Genomic DNA, 25,464 nt, shown 5'->3' with positions numbered 1-25,464 from the left:
TCACAGACACCCCAAAACACACCACCAGACATGGTCCTGACCACCAGAAAGAAAAGATCCAGCCTCATCCTCCAGAAAGGAGGCAGCAGTGCCCGCCACCAGGAAGGCTAGACAACCCACTGAACCAACTATAGCCACTGGGAGCAGACACCAAAAATAATTGGAACTACGAACCTGCAGACTGAAAAATGGAGAACCCAAACACAGTAACTTAAGCAAAATGAGAATACAGACAAACACACAGCAGATTAAGGAGAAAGGCTAAAACCCACCAGACCAAACAAATGAAGAGGAAATAGGCAGTCTACCTGAAAAAAAAATCATAATAATGATAGTAAATATGATCCAAACTCTTGGAAATAGAATGGAGAAAATACAAAAAGGTTCAACAAGGACCTAGAAGAAATAAGAGCAAACAAAAAATGATGAAGAATACAATAAACGAAATTTAAAATTCTCTAGAAGGAATCAATAGCAGAATAACTGAGGTAGAAGAATGGATAAGTAACCTGGAAGATAAAATAGAGGAAATAACTACTGCAGAGCAGAATAAAGAAAAAAAGAATGAAAAGAATTGAGGACAGTATCAGAGACTTCTAGGACAAAATTAAACAAACCAATATTCGAATTATAGAGGTCCCAGAAGAGAAGAGAAAAGAAAGGGTCTGAGAAAATATTTGAAGATTAAAGATGAAAACTTCCTTAATATGGGCAAGACAATAGTCAGTCAAGTCCAGGAAGCACAGAGAGTCCCATACAAGATAGAAACAAGGAGAAACAAACAAAGACACATATTAATCAAACTATCAAACATTAAATACAAAGAAAAAAATTTAAAAGCAGCAAGGGGAAAGCAAGAAATAGCATACAAGGGAATCCCCATAAAGTTAACAGCTGATCTTTCAGCAGAAATTCTGAAAGCCAGAAGGGAGTGGCAGGACATATTTAAAGTGATGAAAAGGAAAACCCTACAAGATTACTCTAACCAGCAAGGATCTCATTCAGATTCATCAGAGAAATTAAAACCTATACAGACAAGGAAAAGCTAAGAGAATTCAGCACCACCAAACAAGCTTTACAACAAAAGCTAAAGGAACTTCTCTAGGCAGGAAACAGAAGAGAAGGAAAAGACCTACAATAACAAACCCCAAACAACTAAGAATGGTAATAGGAAAATACATATTGATAATTACCTTAAATGTAAATGGATTAACTGCTCCAACCAAAAGACATAGACTGGCTGAATGGATACAACAACTAAACCCGTATATATATGCAGCTTACAATAGACCCACATCAGACCTAGGGACACATACAGACTGAAAGTCAGGGGATGGAAAAAGATATTCCATGCAAATGGAAATCAAAAGAAAGCTGGAGTAGCAATTCTCATACCAGACAAAATAGACTTCAAAATAAAGACTATTAAAAGAGACAAAGAAGGACACTACATAATGATCCAGGGGTCAAACCAAGAAGAAGATAGAACAATTGTAAATATTTATACACCCAACATAGGACCACCACAATACAAAGGCAAATGATAACAGCCATAAAAGGGGAACTCGATAGTAACACAATCATAGTAGGGAACTTTAACACCTCACTTTAACCAAAGGGCAGATCATCCAAAATGAAAATAAATAAGGAAACACAAGCTTTATATGATACATTTAACAAGATAGACAATTGATATTTATAGGACATTCCATCCAAAAAAAGCAGAACAAAATTTCTTCTCAAGTGCTCATGGAACATTCTCCAGGAGGAGTCATATCGTGGGTCACAAATCAGGCCTTGGTAAATTTAAGAAAATTGAAATCATATCAAGTATCTTTTCTGACCACAACACTACAAGAGTGGATATCAATTACAGGAAAATATCTATAAAAATTAAAAATACATGGAGGCTAAAATATACACTGCTAAATAACCAACAGATCACTGAAGAAATCAAAGAGGAAATCAAATCATTGTGTAAACCCAATGACCCAAAACATATGGGATGCAACAAAAGCAGTTCAAAAAAGGAAGTTTATAGCAATACAATCCTACCTCAATAAACAAGAAACATCTCAAATAAAAAACTTAACCTTGTAACTAAAGCAGTTAGAGAAAGAACAAAAAAAAAAAAAAGCAAAAGTTAACAGAAGGAAAGAAATCATAATGATCAGAGCAGAAATAAATGAAAATGAAATTAAGGAAGCAATAGCAAAGAGCAATAAAACTAAAAGTTGGTTACTTGAGAAGAAAGACAAAATTGATAAACCATTAGCCAGACTCATCAAGAAAAAAAGGGAGAGGACTCAAATCGATAGAATTCGAAATGAAAAAGGAGAAGTAAAAACTGACACTGAAGAAATACAAAGGATCATGAGAGATTAGTAAAAGCAACTATATGCCAATAAAATGGACAACCTGGAAGAAATGGACAAATTCTTATAAAAGCACAACCTTCCGAGACTGAACCAGGAAGAAAGATAAAATATAAACAGACAAATCACAAGCACTGAAATTGAGACTGTGATTAAAAATCTTCCAACAAACAAAAGCCCAGGACCAGATGGCTTCACAGGTGAATTCTATTAAACATTTAGAGAAGAGCTAACACCAATCCTACTCAAACTCCTACAAAATATAGCAGAGGGAGTAACACTCGCAAACACATTCTACAAGGTCACCATCACCCTGATACCAAAACCAGGCAAAGATATCACAAAAAAAGAAAACTACAGGCCAGTATCACTGATGAACATAGATGCAAAATTCCACAACAAAATACTATCAAACAGAATCCGACAGCACAGTAAAAGGATCATACAACATGGTGAAGTGGGGTTTATCCCAGGAATGCAAGGATTCTTCAATATATGCAAATCAATCAATGTGATACACCATATTAACAAACTGAAGGATAAAATCCATATGATCATCTCAATAGATGCAGAAAAAGCTTTCAACAAAATTTAACACCCATTTATGATAAAAACCGTACAGAAAGTAGGCATACGGGGAACAGACCTCATCATGATAAAGGTCGTATATAACTAACCCACAGCCAATATCGTTTTCAAAGGTGAAAAACTGAAACCATTTCCACTAAGATAAGGAGCAAGACAAGGTTGCCCACTCTCACCACTCTTATTCAACATAAGTTTTGGAAGTTTTAGCCACAGCAGTCAGAGAAGAAAAAGAAATAAACGGAATCCAAATCCGAAAAGAAGAAATAAAGCTGTCACTGTTTACTGATGACATGATACTATACACACAGAATCCTAAAGATGCTACCAGAAAACTAATAGAGCTAGTCACTGAATTTGGTAAAGTAGCAGGATACAAAATTAATGCACAGAAATCTCTGGCATTCCTATACACTAGTGATGAAAAATCTGAAAGAGAAATTAAGGAAACACTCCCATTTACCACCGCATCAAAAAGAATAAAATACCTAGGAATAAACCTACCTAAGGAGACAAAAGACCTGTATGCTGAAAACTATAAGAAACTGATGAAAGAAATGAAAGATGATACAAATAGATGGAGAGATATACCATGTTCTTGGATTGGAAGAATCAACATTGTGAAAATAACTATACTACACAAAGCAATCTACAGATTCAATGCAAACCTTATCAAAGTACCAATGGCTTTTTTCACAGAACTAGAACAAAATATTTCACAATTTGTATGGAAATGGAAAAGACTCCTGTTAGTAATCTTGACAAAGAAAAATGGCGTTGGAGGAATCAGGCTCCAAGAGTTCAACTATACAACAAAGCTACAGTAATCAAGAAAGTATGGTATTGGCACAAAAGCAGAACTATAGATCAATGGAACAGGATAGAAAACCCAGAGATAAACCCAGGCACATATGGTCACATTATCTTTGATAAAGGAGGCAAAATATACAATGGAGAAAAGACAGACTCTTCAATATCTGGTGCTGGGAAAACTGGACAGCTACTGTAATAGAATGAAATTAGAACACTCCTTTACACCATACAGAAAAATAAACTCAAAATTGATTAAAGAACTAAATGTAAGGCCAGACACTATAAAACGCTTAGAGGAAAACATAGGCAGAACACTCTATGACATAAATCACAGCAAGATCCTTTTTGACCCACCTCCTAGAGAAATGGAAATAAAAACAAAAATAAACAAATGGGACCTAATGAAATCTAAAAGCTTTTGCACAGCAAAGGAGATGATAAACAAGGCAAAAAGAAACCCCTCAGAATGGAAGAAAATATTTGCAAGTGAAGCAACTGACAAAGGATTAATCTCTAAAATTTACAAGTAGCTCATGCAGCTCAATAACAAAAAAACAAACAACCCAATCAAAAAATGGGCAGAAGACCTAAATAGACATTTCTCCAAAGAAGGCATACAGATAGCCAGGAAACACATGAAAGGATGCTCAACAGCACTAATCATCAGAGAATTGCAAATCAAAACTACAGTGAGGTATCACCTCACACCAGTCAGAATGGCCATCATTAAAATATCTACAAACAATAAACGCTGGAGAGGGTACGGAGAAAATGGATCCCTCTTGTACTGTTGGTGGGACTGTAAATTGGTACAGCCTCTATGGAGAACAGTATGGAGGTTTCTTCAAAACTAAAAATAGAACTACTATACGACCCAGCAATCCCACTCCTGGGATATATCTGAGAAAACCATAATTCAAAAAGAGTCATGTACCACAATGTTCATTGCAGCTCTATTTACAATATCCAGGACATGGAAGCAACCTAAGTGTCCATCGGCAAATGAATGGATAAAGAAGATGTGGCACATATACACAATCTAATATTACTCGGCCATAAAAAAGATGAAATTGAATTATTTTTAGTGAGGTTGATGGACCTAGCATCTGTCACACAGATTGAAGTAAGTCAGAAGATAAAAACAAATACCATATTCTAATACATATATATCAATCTAAAATAAGGTTTTGAAGAACTTAGGTGCAGGACAAGAATAAAGACCCAGACTTAGAAATTGGACTTGAGGATATGGGGAGGGGGAATGATAAGCTGGGACGAAGAGAGTGGCATCGACATATATATACTACCAAATTTAAAATAGATAGCTAGTCGTAAGCAGCTGCAAAGCACAGGGAGATCAGCTCGGTGCTTTTTGACCACCTAGAGGGGTGGGATAGGGAGAGTGGCAGGGAGATGCAAGAGGGAGGAGATATTGGGATATATATGGCTGATTCACTTCATTAAAAAGCCAAAACTAACACATCATTGTAGAGCAATTATACTCCAATAAAACTGTTAAAAATATATATATGGTAACTTCTGAATGTATTGATTTTAGCAGTATTGCATTAATAATTAATTTCCAATATTTTTTTCTTTTAATTATTATTTATTCAAATTTGAAATACAAAAAAAGAAAAAGAAAAGAAAATGCCACATTGGTGGCTGGCTTAACCACTGACAAGAGGAAGCAGTCATCTCCATGATATCATTTAAGGGACTCAAAAGCACTTGCACTGCCTCTAAACATGACATCTTTTTTCCGAGTAATTGGACCTAGTAGTGAGAAATATATTCTAGTACTCTCTATGCCACAATCTTATGTGTTACCTGGGGTGGCCTATTTTCCTTCTTTGGTCTTAGTCTTGTCACTTGTACAAGGAGAGCCTTGTATTAGCTGGTCTTTGAGGTCCCTTTCAGTTCTCACATCCTATATTTCCATGATTCAGTCTTTTGAATTAGAGCCCACCAGCATCCAGAAAGCTTATGCAAATGTCTGAATACTATTTATACGCCCTCTGTGTTTGCCTGAGTAAGTTTATGGGAAGTTCACCATTTGGGGAAATGAATCATGTACAGTTTCAAAACCTGAATCTTTATTCACATTCATTAAATGCAGACATTCTCACAATCCAGCATTTCTTCCAGGAAATGTGAACACAATCTAATCTCAGGATATAACCCAGGTTATAGTAGATGGGTCCCTTCTCAGCCTTATTTTCAAAAACATTTGATCTATTCCTTTGGCTACCTGTTACTCTTTTGCAGTGTATTAGGGAGTGAGGTAGGCAAAATAATGCCTCTCCCAAAGATGTTCATATCTTAATCCCCAGAACCTATGAATATGTTACATGAACAAGAGGAATTAAGGTTGCAGATGGAATTATGGTTGCTTATCAGCTGACAACCCACCTGCAACTGAATATTTTAATTTCACTTTAATTCTCTGCCACTTCCTTATTGTGAAATTTAGGCAAGTTTCTTAAACCTCATTGTGCTTCAGTTCCCTCATCTATAAGATGGAGATAGTAATACCTCACAAGATTGTTTTGACGAATACCTCACAAGATTGTTTTGATGATTACATGAATAAATACATGGTAAGTATATAAATAGCTCCTAGCACATACAAGATACTCAATAAATATTAGTATTACTCATGAAATCTTCATAAATTTTACTAATAGCTTTGACTGCTATGTTTTAGTCAAAGGAATCCATAATTTCTGCTTCTCTGATTCACTTAAATTTTATAAGAACTATAAGGAGACTTTTCTTTCTGAGGCAGTGTTTAGATATAAAAATAGTGTGAGGCAAAAAAATTATAGATGCCAAAAGGAAATATCAGTTTATAAACAGAGCCTAATTTTGGAGTGTAAACATGTTCCATCTCTCCCCCCACACCTTACTTGAAATGTTTTTCCTTTCACTAATCCAAATCCTTCCTGTCCTAGAAGGATGAGTTTAAATCTCATCTTCTCCAGAAATTCTTCTCTGACTCTAGTCTTCATGAATTGCTTTCACTTCTTAGGTTCTAGAGCAGTTTTAGTTGGTACCAAGTAACATTGTTTTTAGTTCAATAATGTCTCATATCACGTTCTAGTAACTCAGTGTAGGAATTTTGTCTTATAAAGAGGGCAAGATATCTATCATCTCCCTAATCACCAGGACTGATTCACATGACTCACATGGTTACCTTTTCTTCTTTAGTACACTCCTGGTGATGAAAGGAGTGCAATGGGCATTGCAGACACATAGTAGTCTGACTGCCAATCCCAATGTGAAGGAAAATGTGTGAGCATTGTTTAAAAGCCGGTTTACTGGGTTCATTATTTGGATCTCTTAGAGTCAGGCATACTGTTCTGCACATAATATCTGTTGGATGGATGCACAAAGGAATACAATGCTGGCACATACTAACAAAGTACAAAGTAGATTCACCAAAATCTAATGAGCTAATGAATACTTAGATTAAAATTGTTATTCTGGCAAAAAGTATGGTTTTGGGGAAGGCAAATACTTTCCTTCAATATTTTTAAAAACAAAAACATTTTAAATTGGGGTATAGTTGTTTTACAATGTTGCGTTAGTTTCTACCATACAGTGAAGTGGAATTCCCTGTGCTATAGAGGAGGCTCTATGAGTTATCTGTTTTATACATATTAGTGTGTATATGTTAATCCCAATCTCCCAATTCATCTCACCCTGCCTATCAACCCTTGGTCTCCATACTTTTGTTCTCTACATCTGTGTCTCTATTTCTTCCTTGCAAACCAGCTCATCTGTACCATTTTTCTAGATTCCACAAATATGCCTTAATGTACAATATTTGTTTTTCTCTTTCTGACTTACTTCACTCTGTATGACAGTCTCTAGGTCCATCCAGGTCTCTACAAATGACCCAGTTTTGTTCCTTTATATGGCTGAGGAATATTCCATTGTATAAAGTACCACATCTTTATTCATCTGTTGATGGACATTTAGGTTGCTTCCATGACCTGGCTATTGTAAATAGTGTGGCAATGAACATTGGAGTGCATGTGTCTTTTTGAATTATGGTTTCTCTGGATACATTCCCAGTAGTGGGATTGCTGTGTCATATGATAGTTCTATTTTTAGTTTTATAAGGAAGCTCCATACTGTTCTCCATAGTGGCTGTATCAATTTACATTGCCAATAGTGCAAGAAGGTTCCCTGTTCTCAACACCCTCTCGAGAATTTATTGTTTGTAGATTTTCTGATGATGCCCATTCTAACTGTGTGAGGTGATACCTCATTGTAGTTTTGATTTGCATTTACCCAATAATTAGTGATGTTGAGAATCTTTTCATGTGCTGCTTGGATATCTGTATTTTTTCTTTGCAGAAATGCCTATTTAGGACTTCCACCCATTTTTGCATTGGGCTGTTTGTTTTTTTGATATTGAGCTGCATGAGCAGTTTGTATAATTTGGAGATTAATGCTTTGTCCATTGATACACTTGCAAATATTTTCTCCCATTCTGAGGGTTGTCTTTTCGTCTTGTTTATGTTTTCCTTTCCTGGGCAAAAGCTTTATAAGTTTCATTAGGTCCCATTTATTTTGTTTTTATCCCCATTACACTAGTAGGTGCATCAAAAAGATCTTGTTGTGATTTATGTCCATGAGTGTTCTTCCTATGTTTTCCTCTAAGAGTTTTATAGTGTCCTCTGGTCTTACATTTAGGTCTTTAATCTATTTTGAGTTTATTTTTGTGTATGGTGTTAGGGAATGTCCTAATTTTATTCTTTTACATGTAGCTGTCCAATTTTCCCAGAACCACTTACTGAAGAGACTGTCTTTTCTCCATTGTATATCCTTGTCTAGTTTGTCATAGATTAGTTGACCATAGGTGCTTGGGTTTATCTCTGGGTTTTCTATCCTGTTCCATTGATCTGTATTTCTGTTTTTGTGCCAGTACCACACTGTCTTGATTACTGTAGCTTTGTAGTATACTCTGAAGACAGAGAGCCTGATTCCTCCAGCTCCGTTTGTCTTTCTCAAGATTGCTTTAGCTATTCGGGGTCTTTTGTGTTTCCATACAAATTGTGAAATTTTTTTGTTCTAATTCTGTGAAAAATGCCATTGGCAATTTGATAGGGATTGTATTTAATCTGTAGATTGCTTTGGGTAGCACAGTGATTTTCACAATATTGATTTTTCCAATCCAAGAACATGGTATATCTCTATATCCATTTGTGTCGTCTTTGATTTCTTTCATCACTGTCTTATAGTTTTCTGCATACAGGTCTTTTGTCTCCTTAGATAGGTTTATTCCTAGGTATTTTATTCTTTTTGTTGCAATGGTGCATGGGATGGTTTCCTTAATTTCTTTTTCTGATCTTTTGTTGTTAGTGTATAGGAATGCAAGAGATTTCTGTGCATTAATTTTGTATCTTGCAACTTTACCAAATTCACTGATTGGCTCTAGTAGTTTTCTGGTGGCATCCTTAGGATTTTGTATATATAGTATCATGTCATCTGCAAATAGTGACAGTTTTAATTCTTCTTTTCCAGTTTGAATTACTTTTATTTCTTTTTCTTCTCTGATTGCTGTGGCTAGGACTTCCAAAACTATGTTGAATAATAGTGGCAAGTTCCTGATCTTACAGGAAATGTTTTCAGTTTTTCACCATTGAGAATGATGTTTGCTATGGATTTGTCGTATATGGCCTTTATTATGTTGAGGAAGGTTCCCTCTGTGCCAATTTTCTGGAGTGTTTTTTATCATAAATGGGTGTTGAATTTTGTCAAAATCTTTTTCTGCATCTATTGAGATTATCATATGGTTTTTATTCTTCAATTTTTTAATATGGTGTATCACACTGATTGATTTGCATATATTAAAGAATCCTTGAATCCCTGGGATAAATCCCAATTGATCATGGTGTACAATCCTTTTAATGTGTTGTTGGATTCTGTTTGCTAGTATTTTGCTGAGGATTTTTGCATGTATATTCATCAGTGATTTTGGTCTGTAATTTTCTTTTTTTGTAATATTTTTGTTTGTTTTTGGTATCAGGGTGATGGTGGCCTTCTAGAATGAGTTTGGGAGTGTTCCTTCCTCTACAATTTTTTAGAAGAGTTTGAGGAAGATGGGTGTTAGCTTTTCTCTTAATATGTAATAGAATTCATGTGTGAAGCCATCTGGTCCTGGGCTTTATATGTTGGAAAATATTTAATCACAATTTCAATTTCATTACTTGTGATTTGTCTGTTCATATTTTCTATTTCTTCCTGGTTCAGCCTTGGAAAGTTATAACTTTCTAAGAATTTGTCCATTTCTTTGAGGTTGTCCATTTTATTGGCATGGAGTTGCTTGTAGTAGTCTCCTATCATGTTTTGTATTTCTGTGGTGTCCATTGTAACTTTTCCTTTTCCATTTCTAATTTTATTGATTTAAGTCCTCTCCCTCATTTTCTTGATGAATCTGGTTAAAAATTATCAATTTTATTTACCTTCTCAGAGAACCAGCTTTTAGTTTTATTGATCTTTGCTATTGTTTTCTTTGTTTCTACTTCATTTATTTCTGGTCTGATTCTTACAATTTCTTTCATTCTATTAACTTTGGGTTTTCTTTGTTCTTCTTTCTCTTGTTTATTTAGGTGTAAGGTTTGACTGTTTATTTGAGATTTTACTTGTTTCTTGAGGTAGGATATTATTGCTATAAACTTCCCTCTCAGAATTTCTTTTGCTGCATCCCATAGGTTTTGGGTTCTTGTGTTTTTGTTGCCATTTGTCTCTAGGTATTTTTTGATTTCCTCTTTGATTTCTTCAGTGTCTTTGGTTATTTAGTATCATATTTTTTAGCCCCTGTGTGTTTCTGTTTTTACAGTTCTCTTTTCCTGTAATTGATTTGTAATCTCATAGCATTGTGCTCGGAAAAGAGGTTTGATATGGTTTCAATTTTCTTAAATTTACTGAGGCTTGAATTGTGACCAAAGATATGATCTATCCTGCAGAGTGTTCTGTTTGCACTTGAGAAGAAAGTGTAGTCTGTTGGTTTCAGTTGGAATGTCCTATAAATATTGATTAAATCTATCTGGTCTCTTGTGTCATTTAAAGCAGCCGTCCCCAACATTTTTGGCACCAGGGACCAGTTTCGTGGAAGACAATTTTTCCACTGATGCAGGGGGGATGATTCATCCGGTAATGCAAGTGATGGGGAGTGATGAGGAATGGTAGATGAAGCTTTGCTCGCTCTCCCACTGCTCACCTCCTGATGTGTGGCCTGGTTCCTAACAGGCCAGGGACTGGCACTGGTCCAGAGCCTGGGTGTTGGGGACCCCTGATTTAAAGCTTGTGTTTCCTTATTAATTTTCTGTCCATTGGTTTAAGTGAGGTGTTGAAGTCCCCCACTATTATTTTGTTACTGTTGATTTCCACTTTTACAGTTGTTAGCAATTGCCTTATGTACTGTGGTGTTCTTATGTTTTGGGTGCATACATATTTTTTTTTAAACATCTTTATTGGAGTATAATTGCTTTACAATGGTGTGTTAGTTTCTGCTGTATAACAAAGTAAATCAACTATACATATACATATATCCCCATATCTCCTCCCTCTTGTGTCTCCCTCCACCCTCCCTATCCCACCCTTCTAGGTGGTAACAAAGCACCAAGCTGCTCTCCCTGTGCTATGTGGCTGCTTCCCACTAGCTATGTATTTTACATTTGGTAGTGTACATATGTCCATGCCACTCTCTTTTTGTCCCAGCTTACCCTTCCCCCTCCCAGTGTCAAGTCCATTTTCTACATCTGCATCTTTATTCCTGTCCTGCCCCTAGGTTTTTCAGAACCTTTATTTTTTTATAGATTCCATATATATGTGTTACCATACGGTCTTTGTTTTTCTCTTTCTGACTTACTTCACTTTGTATGACAGACTCTAGGTCCATCCACCTCACTACAAATAACTCAATTTCGTTTCCTTTTATGGCTGAGTAATATTCCATTGTATATATGTGCCACATCTTCTTTATCCATTCATCTGTCGATGGACACTTAGGTTGCTTCCATGTCCTGGCTATTGTAAATAAAGCTGCAATGAACACTGTGGTACATGATTCTTTGAATTATGGTTTTCTCAGGGTATATGCCCAGTAGTGGGATTGCTGGGCTGTATGGTAGTTCTATTTTTAGTTTTTTAAGGAACCTCCATACTGTTCTCCATAGTGGCTGTATCAATTTACATTTCCCCCAACAGTGCAAGAGGGTTCCCTTTTCTCCACACCTTCTCCAGCATTTATTGTTTGTAGATTTTTTGATGATGGCCATTCTGACTGGTGTGAGGTGATACCTCATTGTAGTTTTGATTTGCATTTCTCTAATGATTAGTGATGTTGAGCATCCTTTCATGTGTTTGTTAGCAATCTGTATATCTTCTTTGGAGAAATGTCTGTTTAGGTCTTCTGCCCATTTTTGTATTGGGTTGTTTGTTTTTTTGATATTGAGCTGCATAAGCTGCTTGTAAATTTTGGAGATTAATCCTTTGTCAGTTGCTTCATTTGCAAATATTTTCTCCCATTCGGAGGGATGTCTTTTCATCTTGTTTATGGTTTCCTTTGCTGTGCAAAAGCCTTTAAGTTTCATTAGGTCCCATGTGTTTATTTTTGTTTTTATTTCCATTTCAGGAGGTGGGTCAAAAAGGATCTTGCTGTGATGTATGTCATAGAGTGTTCTGCCTATGTTTTCCTCTAAGAGTTTTATAGTGTCTGGCCTTGTATTTAGGTCCTTAATCCATTTTGAGTTTATTTTGTGTATGGTGTTAGGGAGTGTTCTAATTTCATTCTTTTACATGTAGCTGTCCAGTTTTCCCAGCACCACTTATTGAAGAGGCTGTCTTTTCTCCGCTGTATATTCTTGCCTCCTTTACCAAAGATAAGGTGACCATATGTGCGTGGGTTTATCTCTGGGCTTTCTATCCTTTTCCATTGATCTATATTTCTGTTTTTGTGCCAGTACCATACTGTCTTGATTAATGTAGCTTTGTAGTATAGTCTGAAGTCAAGGAGCCTGATTCCTCCAACTCCATTTTTCTTTCTTAAGATTGCTTTACTATTCAGGGTCTTTTGTGTTTCCCTACAAATTGTGGAATTTTTTGTTCTAGTTCTGTGAAAAATGCCAGTGGTAGTTTGATAAGGATTGCATTGAATCTGTAGATTGCTTTGGGTAGTATAGTCATTTTCACAATGTTGATTCTTCCAACCCAAGAACATGGTATATCCCTCCATCTGTTTGTATCATCTTTAATTTCTTTCATCAGTGTCTTATAGTTTTCTGCATACAGGTCTTTTGTCTCCTTAGGTAGGTTTATTCCTACCTAAGGTATTTTATCCTTTTGGATATGCTCTTGCACTGGTTTTTGTGTGACCATAAGTTTCACGTCTCTGGAACAAATGCCCAAGAGTGCAATTGTTGGATCATTATGGGAAATGTGTGTTTAGTTTCATAGGAAACTGCCATATTCTTTTCCAGAATGGCAGCTCCATTTCACATACCCACAAGCAATGTATGCATGACCCAGTTTCTCCTCGTTGCCAACATTTGGTGTTACTACTATTTTCCATTTTACCCATTCTGATAGGTGTGCAGTGACACCTCATTGTGGTTCAATTTGCATAGCCCTAATGGATAATGATGTTGAACATCTTTTCACGTGCTTATTTACCATGTGTATTTCCTCTTTGGGTGAAATGCCTCTTCATGTCTTTTGCCCATTTTCTAACTGAATTGTTTTTCTAGTGAGTTTTGATGGTTCCCAATATATTCTACAAAGCAGTCCTTTGTCAGATATGTGGTTTGCAAACATTTTCTCCAAGTCTGTAGCTTGTCTTTTCATACTCTTAACAGAGTCTTTCAAAGAACAAAAGTCTTAAATTTTGATGAAGTCCAACTTGTCCATTTATTTCATTTTTCTTTTATGGATCCAGCTGTTTGTGTAAAGTCAAAGAACTCTTCACTTGGCCATCAGTCCCAAAGATTTTTCTCTCCTATGTTTTTTTCTAAAAGTTTTACTGTTTTACATTTTACATTTATTTTTTACTTCATTTCTCCAGTGGTTGACTGTGGGTCCTGGAGCCAAACTGCCAAATATCACAGCCTGGATGTGCCCATCCTACCTGTGACCTTGGGAGTTACACCTGTCTGTGCCTCAGGTTCCTCATCTGTAAGAGGAGGTGATAACAACAGCACTCACCTCATGGGGTTGTTGGGAAGATTAAATGAAGTGACAGGTGTAAAGTGTTGAGAACAGTATCTAGCACATAGTAAGTGCTTGGTATACGGTAACTGCTCTTGTTCTGTTTGTGGGTGTGTCTGTTACATACCTCACCGCTTCCCCAGTGAAAGAAAAGGGCAAGAGTTTCCTTGTAGATGCTGTTTGAATAGGGTCTAGGACCAAAGACAAAAATTCTGTCACTACCACCAGGTCTTGGGCTTCCCTGGTGGCACAGTGGTTGAGAGTCCGCCCGCCGACGCAGGGGACACGGGTTCGGGCCCCGGTCCAGGAAGACCCCACATGCCACGGAGCGGCTGGGCCCGCGAGCCATGGCCGCCGAGCCTGCGCGTCCGGAGCCTGTGCTCTGGCTGGACGGTAGTCCAGGTCTTCATTTTGCTTTTCTGAGTGTTGACAGCTCGTGGGATTGGAGGCAGAGTAGATGGCTTGGCTTTCTGCTTGGACCGCTGCCATGGAACATAATCCAGAACCTGGAACTGGGGGACTGTGGAGCAAATCCCAGCGTGGTTGAGTCTGGAAAGTGTTGGGGCGGGAAAGAACTCCCATCATTCCCAACCCACGGGATGCAAGCAGCAAACGTGAAACTGGCATGGGGTCTCGAAGCCGAAATCTGGGTGCATACATATTTATAATTATTATATCTTCTTCTCAGATTTAACACTTGATCATTTTGTAGTGTCCTTCCTTATCTCATGTAACAATCTTTATTTTAAAGTCTATTTTGTCTAATATGTGTATTTCTACTCCAGGTTTCTTTTGATTTCCATTTGCATGAAATATATTTTTCCATCCCCTCACTTTCAGTCTTTATGTGTCCCTAGGTCTGAAATTGGTCTCTTGTAGACAACGTATATATGGATCTTGTTTTTGTATGCATTCAGCAAGTCTGTCTGTTTTAGTTGGCACATTTAATCCATTCACATTTAAGGTAATTATCAATATGAATATTCCTATTACCATTTTCTTAATTGTTTGGATTTGTTTTTGTAGGTCATTTTCTTCTCCTGTGTTTCCCAGTTAGAGAAGTTCCTTTAGCATTTGTTGTAGAGCTAGTTTGGTGCTGCTGAATTCTGTTAACTTTTGCTTGTCCATAAAGCTTTTGATATTTCTGTTCAATGTGAATTAGATCCTTGCTGGGCAGAGTAATCTTGGTTGTAAGTTTTTCCCTTTCATCACTTTAAATATATCCTGCCACTCCCTTCTGGCCTCCAGAATTTCTGCTGAAAAATAATCTGATATCCTTATGGGGATTCCCTTGTGTGTTAATTGTTGTTTTTCTCTTGATGCTTTTTAATATTTTTTCTTTGTATTTAATTTTTGTTAGTTTGACTAATTTTGTCTCAACATGTTTCTCCTTGGGTTTATCCTGTGTGGGACTCTCTGGGCTTCCTGGACTTGATTAGCTATTTCCTTTCCCATGTTAGGGAAGTTTTCAACTATTGTGTCTCCAAATACTTTCTCAGACCCTTTCTCTTTCTCTTCTTCTTCTGGGACCCCAATAATTCGAATGTTGGTGTATTTAATGTTGTCCCAGTAACCTCTGAGACTGTCCTCATATCTTTTCATTCTTGTTTCTTTATTCTGATCCACAGCAGTTATTTCTACCATTCTATCTTCTGGCTCACTTATCCATTCTTCTGCCTCAGTTATTCTGGTATCTATTTCTTTTAGAGTATTTTTAATTTCACTTATTGTGTTGTTCATCACTGTTTGCCCTTTAATTTTTCTAAGTCCTTGTTAAACATTTCTTGTATTCTCTCTCCTCTATTTATGAGTTTTTAGATCATTTTTACTATCATTACTCTGAATTCTTTTTCAGGTAGACTTCCTATTTTCTCTTCATTTGTTTGGTCTTGTGGATTTTTACCTTGCTCCTTCACCTGCTGCATATTTCTCTGCCTTCTCATTTTGACTTACTGCCTTTGGATTCCCCTTTCCACAGACTGCAGTATCGTAGTTCTTCTTACTTCTGGTGTCTGTCCCCAGTGGGTGAGGTTGGTACAGTAGCTTGTGTAGACTTCTTTGTGGGTAGACTGCTACCTGTGTTCTGGTGGTTGGAGCTGGATCTTGTCCCTCTGATGGGGAGGGTCACATCTGGTGGTGTGTTTTGGGGTTTCTGTGAGATTACTATGACTTTAGGCAGCCTGTCTGCTAAGGTGTGGGGTTGTGTTCATTTCTTGTTAGTTGTTTGACATGAGGCGTCCAGCACTGGAGCTTGCAGGACTTTGGGTGGAGTCATGTCGTAGTGTTGAGATGGAGACTTCTGGGAGAACTCTCACCAATTAATATTCCATGGGATCAAGAGTTCTCAGGTGGTCCAATGTCCTGGATTTAGCTCTCCCACCTCGGAGGCTTAGGCCCAATCCCTGGCTGGAACACCAGGACCCCAGAAACCACATGGCATGGAAGAAAAGGAAAAAAAAAAAAAGCAAACAGACAAACAAATATCTGAGAAAAATGGTAAAAGCAAAACTGAACAGACAAAAACAGGAAAAGAAACACACACACACTCACAAAAAGAAGACAAAAAAAGAGAGCAAGCAAACCAATAAACAAACCCCAAAATGAAAACAAAGACTAAAAACTAAACTGACAAAATCAAAATATCAAAAATGGATCAAACACAGAAAGCAAGCTAAAATAAGGCAAAGAGAGTTGAGGAAGATGGTGGAAGAGTAAAACACGGAGATCCCCTACTTCCACACAAATACATCAGAAATACATCTACACGTGGAACTGCTCCGATAGAACACCCACTGAACACTGGAAGAAGATCTCAGACCTCCAAAAAGGCAAGAAATTCCCCAAGTACCTGGGTAGGGCAAAGAAAAAAGAAAAAACAGAGACAAAAGAATAGGGATGAGACCTGCACCAGTGGGGGGGAGCTGTGAAGGAGAAAAGGTTTCAACACACTAGGAAGCCACTTCATGGGCAAAGACTGTACGTGGCAGCGAGGGGAAGCTTTGGAGCCACGGAGGAGAGCACATCAACAGGGATGTGGAGGGAAAAGTGGAGAGATTCCCGCACGGAGTATCAGTGCCGACCAGCACTCACCAGCCCGAGAGGCTTGTCTGCTCACCCACTGGGGAGGGTGGAGGCTGGGAGCTGAGGCTCGGGCTTCACTCAGATCGCAGGGAGAGGACTGGGGTTGGTGGCGAGAACACAGCCTGAAGAGGTTAGTGCACCACGGCTAGCTGGGAGGGAATCCGGGAAAAAGTCTGGACCTGGCAAAGAGGCAAGAGAGTTTTTCTTCCCTCTTTGTTTCCTGGTGCATGAGGAGAGGGGATTAAGAGCGCTTCTTAAAGGGGTTCCAGAGACAGGTGCGAGCCACGGTTAAGAGTGCGGATCCCAGAGATGGGCATGAGATGCTAAGGCTGCTGCTGCTGCTACCAAGAAGCCTGTGTGCAAGCACAGGTCACTATCCACACCTTCCCTTCTGGGAGCCTGTGCAGCCCACCACTGCCAGGGTCCCGGGATCCAGGGACAACTTCCCCGGGAGAATGCATGGCATCCCTCAGCCTGCTGCAATGTCACGCCGGCCTCTGCTGCCGCAGCCTAGCCTCACATTCGTACCCCTCCCTGCCCCCGGCCTGAGAGAACCAGAGCCCATGATTCAGGTGCTCATTTAACACTGTCCTGTCTGAGCGAAGAAGAGATGCCGTCAGGCATGCTACAGGCAGAGGCAGGGCTAAATCCAAAGCTGAATCCTGGGAGCAGTGCGAACAAAGAAGAGAAAGGGAAATAACTCTCAGCAGCCTCAGGAGCAGAGGATTAAATCTCCACAATCAACTTGATGTACCCTGCATCTGAGGAAAACCTGAATAGACAACGAATCATCCGAAATTGAGGAGGTGAAGTTTGGAAGCAAGATATATTATTTTTTCCCCTTTTCCACTTTTTGTGAGTCTGTATGTGTACGCTTCTGTGAGATTTTGTCTGTATAGCTTTGATTTCACCATTTGTCCTAGGGTTCTGTATGTCCGTTTTTGTGTTTTTTTTACCTTTGAAAAAAATTTTCTTAAAAATTATTTTTATTTTAATAACTTTGTTTTATTTTATTTTATCTTCTTTCTCTCTCTTTCTTTCTTTCTTTCTTTCTTTCTTTCTTTCTTTCTTTCTTTCTTTCTTTCTTTCTTTCTTTCTTTCTTTCTTTCTTTCTTTCTTTCTTTCTTTCTTTCTTTCTTTCTTTCTTTCTATGTTGTTTCCCTTTATACTGAGCCATGTGGATGAAAGGCTCTTGGTGCTCCAGCAAGGAGTCAGTACTGTGCCTCTGAGGTGAGAGAGCCAACTTCAGGACACTGGTCCACAAGAGACCTCACAGATCCACATGATACCAAATGGCGAAAATCTCCCAAAGATCCCCATCTCAACACCAAGACCCAGGTACACTCAACGACCTGCAAGCTACAGTGCCTGACACCTTATGCCAAACAACTAGCAAGACAGGAACACTGCCCCATTCATTAGCAGAGAGGCTGCCTAAAATCATAATAAGACCACAGACACCCCAAAACACACCACCAGACATGGACCTGCCCACCAGAAAGACAAGATCCATCCTCATCCACCAGAACACAGGCACTAGTCCCCTCCACCAGGAAGCCTACACAACCCACTGAACCAACTTTAGCCACTGGGTACAGACACCAAAAACAACGGGAACTACGAACCTGCAGCCTGCAAAAAGGACACTGCAAACACAGTAAGATAAGCAAAATCAGAAGACAGAAAAACACACAGCAGATGAAGGAGCAAGATAAAAACCCACCAGACCTAACAAATGAAGAGGAAAGAGGCAGTCTACCTGAAAAAGAATTCAGAATAATGATAGTAAAGATGATCCAAAATCTTGGCAATAGAACAGACAAAATGCAAGAAACATTTAACAAGGAACTAGAAGAACTAAAGAGGAAATAAGCAATGATGAACAACAGAATAAATGAAATTAAAAATACTCTAGAAGGGATCAATAGCAGAATAACTGAAGCAGAAGAATGGACAAGTGACTTGGAAGATAAAATAATGGAAATAACTACTGGAGAGCAGAATAAAGAAAAAAGAATGAAAAGAACTGAGGACAGTCTCAGAGACAACTGAGACAACATTAAACACACCAGAATTCGAATTATAGGGGTCCCAGAAGAAGAAGAGAAAAAGAAAGGGACTGAGAAAATATTTGAAGAGATTATAGTTGAAAACTTCCCTAATATGGGAAAGGAAATAGTTAATCAAGTCCAGGAATCACAGAGAGTCCTATGCAGGATAAATCCAAGGAGAAACACACCAAGACACATATTAATCAAACTGTCAAAAATTAAATACAAAGAAAACATATTAAAAGCAGCAAGGGAAAAACAACAAATAACACAAAAGGGAATCCCCATATGGTTAACAGCTGATCTTTCAGCAGAAACTCTGAAGGCCAGAAAGGAGTGGCACACATATTTAAAATGATGAAGGAGCAAAACATACAACCAAGATTACTCTACCCAGCAAGGATCTCATTCAGATTTGATGGAGAAATTAAAATCTTCACAGACAAGCAAAAGCAGACAGGTCAGCACCACCAAACCAGCTTTACAACAAATGCTGAAGGAAGTTTTCTAGGCAAGAAACACAAGAGAAGGAAAAGACCTACAATAACAAACCCAAAGCAATTAAGAAAATGGGAATAGGAACATACATGTCGATAATTACTTTAAATATAAAAAGATTAAATGTTCCCACCAAAAAACACAGACTTTCTGAATGGATAAAAAAACAGGACCCATATATATACTGACTACAAGAGACACACTTCTGACCTAGGGATACATACAGACTGAAAGTAAGGGGATGGAAAAAGATATTCCATGCAAATGGAAATCAGAAGAAAGCTGGAATAGCAGTTCTCATATCAGAAAGAATAGACTTTAAAACAAAGACTATTACAAGAGATAAATAAGGATACTACATAATGATCAAGAGATTGATCAAAGAAGAAGATATAACAATTGTAAATATTTATGCACCCAACATAGGAACACCTCAATAATTAAGGCAAAAGCTAACAGCATTTGGGGAAATCGACAGTAACACAGTCATAGTAGGGAACTTTAACACCCCACTTGCACCAATGGGCAGATCATCCAAAATGAAAATAAATAAGGAAACACAAGCTTTAAATGATACATTGAACAAGATGGACTTAATTGATATTTATAGGACTTTCCATCCAAAAACAACAGAGTACACATTTTTCTCAAGTGCTCATGGAACATTCTCCAGGATAGATCATATCTTGGGTCACAAATCAAGCCTTGGTAAATTTAAGAAAATTGAAATTGTATCAAGTATCTTTTCTGACGACAAAGCTATGAGACTAGATACCAATTACAGGAAATGATCTGTAGAAAATACAAACCCATGGAGGCTAAACAATACAGTACTTGATAACCAAGTGATCACTGAAGAAATCAAGGAGGAAATTAAAAAATAAGTACAAAAAATGACAATGGAGACACAACGACCCAAAACCTATTGGATGCACCAAAAGCAATTCTAAGGGGAAGTTTATAGCAATAAAATTCTACGTGAAGGAAAAGGAAACATCGCGAATAAACAACCTAACCTTGCACCTCAAGCAATTAGAGAAAGAAGAAAAAAAGGCCCAAAATTAGCAGAAGGAAAAAAATCATAAAGAACAGATCAGAAATAAATGAAAATGAAGTGAAGGAACGATAGCAAAAATCAATAAAACTAAAAGCTTGCTCTTTGAGAAGACAGAGAAAATTGAAAAACCATTAGCCATAATCATGAAGAAAAAAGGGAGAAGACTCAAATCAATAGAATTAGAAATGAAAAAGGAAAAGTAACAACTGACACTGCAGAAATAGAAAGGATCATGAGAGATTACTACAAGCAACTATATGTGAATAAAATGGACAACTTGGAAAAAAGGGGCAAATTCTTAGAAATGCACAACCTGCTGAGACTGAACCAGGAAGAAATAGAGTATATTTACAGACCAATCACAAGAACTGAAATTGAAACTGGGATTAAAAATCGTCCAACAAACGAAAGCCCAGGATCAGATGGCTTTGCAGGAGAATTCTATCAAGCATTTAGAGAAGAGCTAACACCTATCTTCTCAAGCTGTTCCAAAATATAGCAGAGGGAGGAACACTCCCAAACTCATTCTACGAGGCCAGCATCACCCTGATACCAATACCAGACAAAGACGTCACAAAGAAAGAAAACTACAGGCCAAGATCACTGATGAACATGGATGCAAAAACCTCGACAAAATACTAGCAAACAGAATACAACAGCAAATAAAAAGGATCATACAACATGATCAAGTGGGGTTTATTCCAGGAATGCAAGAAGTCTTCAATATACGAAAATCAATCAACGTGATATACCATGTTAACAAAGTGAAGGAGAAAAAACACATGATCATCTCAATAGAGGCAGAGAAAGCCTTCGACAAAAATCAACAACCATTTATGATAAAAACCCTGCAGAAAGTAGGCATAAAGGGAACGTTCCTCAACATAATAAAGGCCATATATGACAAACCCACAGCCAACATCTTCCTCAATGGTGAAAAACTGAAACCACTTCCACTAAGTTCAGGGACAGGACAAGGTTGCGCACTCTCACTACAATTATTCAACATAGTTTTGGAAGTTTTAGCCACAGCAATCAGAGAAGAAAAAGAAATACAATGAATCCAAATCATGATAGAAGAAGTAAAGCTGTTACTGTTTGCAGATGACATGTTACTCTACATAGAGAATCCTAAAGATGCTACCAGAAATCTGCTAGAGCTAATCAATGAATTTGGTAATGTAGCAGGATACAAAATTAATGCACAGAAATCTCTTGCATTCCTATACACTAATGATGATAAATCTGAAAGTGAAATTAAGCAAACAGTCCCATTTACCACTGCAACAAAAGGAATAAAATATCTAGGAATAAACCTACCTAAGGAGACAAAAGACCTGTATGCCGAAAATTATAACACACTACTGAAAGAAATTAATGATGATACAAAGAGATGGAGAGATATACCATGTTCTTGGATTGGAAAAATCAACATTGTGAAAGTGACTATTCTACCCAAAGCAATCTACAGATTCAATGCAATCCCTATCAAACTACCACTGGCATTTTTCACAGAACTAGAACAAAAAATTTCACAATTTTATGGAAACACAAAAGACCCCGAATAGCCAAACAATCTTGAGAACAAAAAATGCAGCTGGAGGAATCAGGCTCCCTGCCTTCAGACTATACTACAAAGCTAAGTAATCACGACAGCATGGTACTGGCACAAAAACAGAAATATAGATCAATGGAACAGGATAGAAACCCAGAGATAAACCCACGCACATATGGTCACCCTATCTTTGATAAAGGAGTCAAGAATATACAGTGGATAAAGACAGCCTCTTCAATAAGTGGTGCTGGGAAAACTGGACAGGTACATGTAAAAGCATGAAATTAGAACACTACCTAACACCATATACAAAAATAAAATCAAAGTGGATTAAAGACCTAAATATAAGGCCAGACACTATCAAACTCTTAGAGGAAAACATAGGCTGAACACTCTATGGCATAAATCACAGGAAGATCCTTTTTGACCCACCTCCTAGAGAAATGGAAATAAAAACAAAAATAAACAAATGGGACCTAATGAAACTTAAATGCTTTTGCACAGCAGAGGCAACCATAAACAAGATGAAAAGACAACCCTCAGAATGGGAGAGAATATTTGCAAATGAAACAACTGACAAAGGTTTAATCTCCAAAATATACAAGCAGCTCATGCAGTTCAATAACAGAAAAAGAAAGAACCTAATCCAAACATGGGCAGAAGACCTAAATAGACATTTCTCCAAAGAAGATATACAGATTGCCAACAAACACATGAAAGAATGCTCAACATCACTAATCATTAGAGAAATGCAATCAAAACTACATTGAGGTATCACCTCACACCAGGCAAAATGACCACCATTAGAAAAGCTGCAAACAATAAATGCTGGCGAGGGTGTGGAGAAAAGGCAAGCCTCTTGCACAGTTGGTTGGAATGTAAATTGATACAGCCACTATGTAGAACAGTATGGGGGTTCCTTAAAAAGTAAAAATAGAACTCCCATTGGAGCCAGCAACCCCACTACTGGACATATACCCTGAGAAAACCATAATTTAAAAAGAGAGGCATGGATATATATACACTACCAAATGTAAGGTAGATAGCTATTGCGAAGCAGCCGCATAGCACAGGGAGATCAGCTCGGTGCTTTGTGACCACCTGGAGGGGTGGGATAGGGAGGGTGTGAGGGAGGGAGATGCAAGATGGAAGAGATATGGGAACATATGTGTATGTATAAATGATTCACATTGTTATAAAGCAGAAACTAACACACCATTGTAAAGCAATTATTCTCCAATACAGATGTTAAAAAATTCATTTATTCATGCTCTAATCTTTACTATTTCTTTCCTTCTGCTAAGTGAAATAAGCCAGACAGAAAAAGAAAAATATTGTATGGTATTAATTATATGTGGAATATGAAAAGGAAGGAAAGGTAAATTTTATAGAAACAGAGAACTAGAATGGTGGTTGTTACCAGGAACTGAGGGAAGAGGGAAATGAGATTATGTAGGTCAAATATTTTCAGTTAAAAGAATAAGTTCTGAGTATCTACTGTACAGTACGTTGACTATAGCTAATAATACAGTATTGTATACTTGAAAGCTGTTGAGAGTAGATCTTAAGCATTGTTACCAGCAGAGAAAAAAAAAAAGTTAACGATGTTAACTATGTGAGGTGATGAATGGATGTGATAATTATCTCGATCTTGGTAATGTTGTAATTCTCCAATGTATATGTATATCAAATCATATACATTGTAAACTTTATACACTTTAAATATATACAATTATATTTGTCAACTGTTCATTAATAAAGTTTAAAAACAACAATCTGTAAAACAGAGAAATATATATATTTTTATCAATAGAGGGAAGTTTCTGGAACTAAGGCTGAGCCCCTGTTATGTGATAGTTTTGAATAAAAAAAAAATTTATGGAAAGAAACTCCTGTCCTGTGATCAGAAATAGGAAGAGTTATCAGTGTATAATACAAAATCCAAATTCCCATAAATCACAGAAATGATTTAGTACTAAACAAAACACTTTATTGCATTTGGAAACTTGAGAGAAAAACAGTGATGTAGTATTTAAATACATGTAACTATGAATTGCATTTTAAAACCAGTTTCCTTACAAGAACCCTGTAAGTTCACTTTTTATTTTCAGAGGCTCAGCTGGAAAAGAAAAAGGGAAAGGGTTATAAATTCTGGGTACCCTAAGTGAGTCATTTCTATGAGATATGTGTTTGAGGGGCTTTGTAAATTTTAAAGTGATAAATAAACAAGGGAATTTTGTTAGTATTCCTCCACTGTTCACCACTCCCAGTCACCTATACACCATGATTATGACTACAATTCAGTGCCTGATTACACAGCTCTAAGTCTGAAATGCATTTTAAAAATGAAAATAAAAAAGAGCAAGATGATCTCTCTTCTTATGTCTAATAGATTTCTTACTTTTTTGTTTGTTTGTTGTTTTGTTTTTTGCGGTATGTGGGCCTCTCACTGCTGTGGCCTCTCCCGTTGCGGAGCACAGGCTCTGGATGCACAGGCTCAGCGGCCATGGCTCACGGGCCCAGCCGCTCCGTGGCATGTGGGATCTTCCCGGACTGGGGCATGAACCCGTGTCCCCTGCATCAGCAGGCGGACTCTCAACCACTGCATCACCAGTGAAGCCCAGATCTCTTACTTTTAAAAAATATTTTCCTCCTCCTTCTCCATCTTTCCTGTTTCTTACATACTCCTTTTCCCTGTTAGTTCCACTTCCTTGCAACCCTTTCTTCCAACATTTTTTCTCACCATCTCTTTTTCTTCCTCTTCACTCATTCTTATTTTCTCTCTGTTCTTCAGCATTGTTTGCTGTCTTAATTACTCCTTTCTTTGACATATTTCACAACTCTCTGCTTTTTCTGTCCCTAGCTTCTGTATGTGTCTCTGCCTTTGTTTCTCTATATCTCTGTTGGTCTCTCAGTCTCTGTCTCTCTTTATCTTTTGCTGACTTTTTCTTTAATACACCGCAACTGAGCTCAAATCCCTCAAGTGCTAGATTACTAGTTACTAGGAACTGTAATCTAAAATTTTTGATGTGAACTTTTCATCAGTTGGTAGTGTTTCATGGCAATCTCTACCCTCAAAGAATGACTTGCTGTTATTTATAGTAATTTTAAAGGGTATCTTCGTTAAAATATTGACTAGTTTTTTGCAATGTTGATGACACTTCAAATGGATTTGCTCTAGCTCTCACAATAGCAAGACAGGAAATAATTGTCCAGGCTGAACCAAGTCAC

This window comes from Orcinus orca, chromosome X (genome assembly GCF_937001465.1).
Source record: "Orcinus orca chromosome X, mOrcOrc1.1, whole genome shotgun sequence".
Lineage (NCBI taxonomy): Eukaryota > Metazoa > Chordata > Mammalia > Artiodactyla > Delphinidae > Orcinus > Orcinus orca.
The sequence above is the reverse complement of the archived record's forward strand: the minus strand, read 5'-3'. Positions refer to the sequence as shown.